This window comes from Elephantulus edwardii, unplaced genomic scaffold, assembly GCF_000299155.1.
Source record: "Elephantulus edwardii isolate Elephantulus edwardi_28Jun2011 unplaced genomic scaffold, EleEdw1.0 scaffold00031, whole genome shotgun sequence".
In the NCBI taxonomy this organism is placed as follows: domain Eukaryota; kingdom Metazoa; phylum Chordata; class Mammalia; order Macroscelidea; family Macroscelididae; genus Elephantulus; species Elephantulus edwardii.
Window position 1 is genome coordinate 20,412,576 of NW_006399781.1, and position 6,276 is coordinate 20,418,851.

Below are 6,276 nucleotides of genomic sequence, written 5' to 3' on the forward strand. Positions count from 1 at the left end.
CATACTTGGAAGGTCATGCTGACCATTATCACCCTTTAAAAACCCCCACAGCAATGCTATTCAGACAGCTGCTGTCTTCATGTCTTCAATAATAGAAATACCACAAGTGGGTGGCTTTTCTGGACAAAAATTTATTTGCTCCCAGTTTAGGAGGCAAGGAGTCTGAATTTGAGGCACTAGTTCCGTGGGACGGCACACTGTCCCTGCTGACTCTTAGGGAAGAACCTTGTTTCTGTTTCTCTAGATGGAATGTTTCCCTTTTCCCTGGTAATCTCACATGTACTTCTGCCTTCTCCAGCCAATGCCTACAGGGTCAAATTTCATATCCGGCCCTCTGCTTCAAAATGCTGGCATTCTGATCTTGGCTCTAAGTTGTCCAAAGATGGACATACCCAAGGACCTGCATCACCTAACTAAATTCTGAACATGATCGTTCTGCCTTGGTTAATGAAGACTACCATAACAGAGATTCTATAAATGCAAGTCTTTAATGTACAGAAAACTTTTTTTTAACAGTTTAGGAGGCTAGAAGTCCAAATTCAGGTGCAAATTGTAGGAAAAGACTCTCTGACTTTGACACACCTACCCCTATTACCCCATTTACTGTATCTATCCATCTTATCTGGGGTCTTCCTCTCCTGCATTGTCCCTCCACCCTTCCAAGCATGATGTCCTTCTCCAAGGACTGGTCCCTCTGTTCAACATGTCCAAAGTATGTGAGATGGAGCTTCAAAGTTCTTGCCACCAAGGAGAAACTTGGTTTTACCTTCTCCAAGACAGACTTATTTGTTCTCTTGGCAGTCCATAGTATGTTCAATACTCTTCTTCAGTACCACAACTCAAAGGCAATGATTTCCTTTCTATCATCTTTAGTCATTTTCCAGATACCTGATGCATAACAAGTAATTGCAAAGTTCATGGCCTGGATCAAGCACATCTTAGTCTCTAGACTGTTCTTTAGCACTTTGGAGAAGTCTCTGACAGCAGACTTCTATAATGCAATTTGTCTTTTAGTTTTCTTATTGCTGGTGCCAAGAATGTTGATTGCAGAACCAAGAAAGTTGCAATTGTTAATAATCTTGATCCTTGCTCCATCTATTGTGGTGCTGCCCAGTGTTGAGCATCTTTGTCTTCCTGATGTTAAGCTTTAGTCCATATTGAAGACTATAGTCCTTGATGCTCTGTAGCAGTTCCTCCTCAGTTTCAGCAAGCAAGGGCATGTCATCTGCATAACATAGGTTGTTGATGAGTCTTCTTCCATCCAATCCCGAAGCCACATTCCTCTTCATAAAGTCCTGCCTCCCAAATGATCTGTTCTCTGAACAGATTGAAAAACCATGGAGACAGGATGTATCCTGAGTTTGAATCATGTACTGTTTCCTTGCTCTTTTCTGAGGACTACTTACTGATCCCAGTACAAGTTTTACATGAGCACAATCAAATGTTCTGAGATTCTTATTCTTCCCAAGGTTAGCCACAATTTATTGTGATCCACATAGTCAAATGCCCTGTTTAGTCAATGAAACATTCCCCTGTTACTCTTTGCTTTTGGCCAAGATTCATATGACATTGATGATAATACCTCTAGTGCCAAAGCCTCTTCTAAACTCAGCTTGTATTTCTGGTAGTTCTCTGTAAATGTATTGTCCTAGTTGGTGAGGGATACATTTAAAGCATGACAGCTCCTTACATGAAAAGCCTTTATACCTATTTAAGACGTTCACTAGCTTTTCTGCAAAATACCTTGTGTTTCTTTGACTATACAAAGACATTTGACTATGTAGGTTATAACAAACTATGATTAACATTGAGAAGAATTGGAATCTTAGAACATTTAATTATGCTCATATGAAATCAATACCTAAACCAAGCATATGTCTAAACAGACCAAGGGAACATTGCATGGTTTAAAATCAAGAAAGATGTGTTTTCACAACGGAATACTATGCTGCATTGAAAAATAAGGAACTCATGGAATATTATTCAAAATGGGTGACCCTGGAGAACTTCATGCTGAGTGAAATATCTCAGTCACAAAGGGACAAATACTGCATAGTGCCACTGTTGTAAAACAGGATTCGCATTGGTGTTGGGAGAGACTGAGAAAGATGAGATAAACAATGTCTACTACATTGAAACAGGTGATGGAGAAAACTGTTTAAAAGGGATATGTGATTAGGTGTTATTGTCATGACAGGAGTCCAAAGCAAAGACTGCATAGCGGAGTGAACCTGGGGGCAGGGATTGTAAAACAATGGGGGAACTTTTATTTTACTTTTCAAAGGGAAGTGTGTAGTGGGAAGGAGGGTTCGGCAGGGAGAAAAAGTACAACAATGAATGAATGGAAATCCAAAGGCTCTGTAAATTTTCATTAAAATTAATCTAAAAAACACAGAAGGTGTGTGAAAGGAAAAGAAAAAAAAAGAAAGACATGTTTTAGGGCTATATCCTTTCTCCATATCTATTCAATCTGTATGCAGAACAAATCATTTGAGAAGCTGGACTGTATGAAGAAAAATATGGCATCAGGATAGCAAGAAAGATCACCAACAACAACCTGTATTAAGCAGATGACATCACCTTGCTTGCTGAAAGTGAGCACTTAAAGTCATTGCTATAGAAGATCAAAACCTACTTACTGCTTTCAATATAGATTACATCTCAATGTCAAGAAGACAAAAATCATCACCACTGGGTAGATAGTAACATCATGATGTTAGATGTCAGATGGAGAAAAGATTAAAATTGTCAATTATTTCTTACTTGGATCCAGCATCAACAACCTTGCATTAGCAGTCAAGAATCAAAAGACAAATTGCATTGGACAAGCCTTTTGTCAGAGCTAACTCCAAACTACTGAGGAACAACGATGTAAATTTGAAGACTAAAGTGCACCTGACTCGGGACATGGTCTTTTCAATCACTTGCTCTGTAGTTGAGAGCTAGACAATGAGTAAGAAGACAGGAGAAAAATTAATGCCTTTGAGTTGTGGCTTTGCAGAAGAGTACTAGATATTCTCTGGAATGCCAAAAGAACAAACAGCTATGTCTTTGATGAAGTACAGCTAGAGTGCTTCTTAGAGGGAAAGATGGCAAAGTTCCGTCTCTCACACTTTGAGCATGTTGATAGATTGGGATATTTCTTGGAAAGGGATATCAAGATGGAAACTCTGTGAAAGAGAAGAAGACACTCAACAAGATGGATCAACACAGGAACAGCAGCAACGGACTCTATATTTCCGAGGATGGCATGGGATAGGATACGGTTCAGATCTGTTGTTTATAGGGTCTCGATGAGTCGTACCCGATGTGAGAACACTCACAAGAATAACAGCAAAACATTCCATGTACATAAAAATGATAGTCTACTACCATATAAAATCTAGAATTAGTGTTTTTCTTTTTTCCCCCTAATGATATTTTTATTGGTTTGCATACAATAATTGGTAAACATTTGGTTTCATTCAAGTAAAGTGTGCTTTATACACTCTTTCATTTACATACAGTCATTTATATACATTGTATTCCATATAATTAATAACCACCATGGCTTAATGGTAAGGCATTGCACTGCCATTGCAAAGGTGTGCAGTTTGACTCTACCAGCTGCTCCACAGAAGAAAAAGGAGAAATCTCTTCCCCTATGATTCACTGCATCTGAAAACCAACCGGAAGGTCTACTATAGGTAGGCAGGCTCTGACTTGATGGTACACAACAACAAAAATACTTATTATTACACCATCTTCTTGAGTCTTCATTAAAACTTTCCCCTTCTTTCACCCCTCCAATCTGTCCACCAAACTCTGCTATTCTGGGGATTTACACCCCTCCCCTCATTCTGTCTTCTTCCTCTTTTCCATTTTTGGACATTTATGCACATCCTACTAGCTATCCTATTTTTACAATAATAGTCTTAATTAGTATTTGTCCTTATGAAACCAAATTAACTCAGTATAATATCCTCTAGACTATCTTGTATATAGTATTATGCAAAATCATTGTTCCTTAGTGCTGCACTGTATTCCATTGTGTGGATTTACCACAATTTCTCAACCCATTTGCTTGTTGATGGGTCTAGGGCTGTTTCCATATTCTTGTGGTTGTAAATAATGCTTCTATGAATATAGATGTATATATCTTTTTACATATTTTCATTCTATTTATCTTAAGGTATATTCCTAGCAGTAGAACAGATGTGTCATATAGGATTTCTGTGCTCAGTTTTCTTTAAGAAATAGCAAACTGCTTTCCAGAGTAGTTGTACCATTTTAAAATCACACTATCAGCGTATGAAAGTTCTAATCTCTCCACATTCTCTCCAATATATATTGCTTGCTCTCCTATTAAACCTTACAACTGCTACTGGTTTGAGATGGTATCTCATTGTTGTTTTTATTTGTATCTCCCTGATTGTTAGTGATTTTGAGCATTTCTTCATGTGTCTGTAGGCCAACTGAATGTCATCCTTTGTAAAAAGGCTTTCCATGTCTCTTGCCCATTTTGTTATTGGGTTACTAGTCTTTTTCTTGTGGAGGCCCAGTAATACCCTGTAAACTTTCATTAGGAGACTTTTGTCTGGCATGCTATTGTCAAATTGTTTTTTCCCGGTCTGTAGGTTTTCTTTTCACCCTTTTGAAAAAAGTAAGTATTTTAGTATTAAATGAGACAGAACAACAAGAATATAGGTGGAATGGGAATAAGATTTATTGGCACCCAAATAATGGAAACTTGAGTGTAAAATTTTTGAGTTTTATTTTCCAGCCTTCATCTCATACACTATGATGACATCCAGAAAGACTGGAATGTCTTTGTTGGAATCATTCATGCAGATCTGAGAAGCCCTTACTTCCTCCCTGATTACAGTAGAAGAAGGTTGGTGTGGGTCCTCTGTGTGCTTGGAGGGCATACAGGTGCACAACAGAGTGCAGCTGTAAGAATAATGCTGCCTGCAAGCCCAGCTTATTTCTGGACTCCCAGGGCTTGAGCATTAACCGGAATAAAATAAACATATACATGGAAATTGTATCTGTGAATTGCCACCATTTCCATATTTCTTTCTTTGCCCTTTAATATAGTTGAAATGTCTCAGCTTGAGCTAGAGAATAGGACTGTACTTGCTGATGAAATCCAATTGTATAAGCATTACAGTGTTCATAAATCCTCTGAATTTAGTCCACTGCAATTTTCCCAGATTGAAATAAAATACTCACACTCCTCTTGCCTCGTTCTCAGATTCCAAGTCAGCAGTAGCTCCCATTGCGCAGAGCCTCTGTGTGACATTTCTTGTGGGAGGTTATCACAATTTAAGGGCTGTGTGAGTACTCAGGGCTTATCTAATCAGGTTTTCTTGACACTTGCTTTATTGCGTTCAAATCTCACTGGCTGATCAAGTGACTGAACTGTTTAGTGAACTGTAAGCAAAGAGAACTTCCTTGCAAATGCTTGCCCTTGTTTTCAACCCTTTCTTCCTCAAGCTAAAGGAGCTTTGCCTCCCAGCTCAGGTCCTATTCATCTTGGCTGATCATTGACTTAGAAACATGGTCCTATCTCTATCTCTCTACTTTAGCAAACATTCCTGAGCAAGGCAGGTGTTTGGATAAGATGATTCTTAAGATCTTTACATTTCTAGGCTTTGTAGATTCTAAAATCTAATTGTCACAGCCTTTTAGCAAAATTCCTCCTTGATTCCTTCCACTGAAATAGGCACTCAATTGCTAGGGGGAAAAAAATGAATAAATGAAAGAAAGATTAATGAATAAATAAATGAATGAATGGTAAAAATTTTAAGTGGCTATGTTCCCAAGTCCCCTTTTCAATTCTCTGAAAAGCCATTCTGCTTTGGATAAAATATCTTGAAACAAATCTCTCTGGGTGGCCATTATGTTTGTCAGAGTTCCTTCCAATAGTAAGCATACAAGCTAATCTACTCTTGAGTTTCTCCGACCATATAGACCTGAAATGAATATTCTTCAAACCAGATGTGGTATGTGAAGGGTCAGAAGGGAAGAAGGATAAATTCAAAATGATAGTAATTACAGAAGTTGCTATTATTTGGCGGCTTGCTATTTATAAAGTATGCTCATAGACCACTGTCTTAATTCTTTCACGTCGAGTATCACAGGCTCATTTCACAAATGACTCCTCAGAGGTTTGCAGATGTTGAATCACCCAACCTCATGCCACCTGCAAGTAGCAGAGTTGTGACTTGAGTGCATTTCATCACACATGGACTGCTGTGTTCTTATAGTTTCCCTGCAGCGGTCTCCCTGAACTGG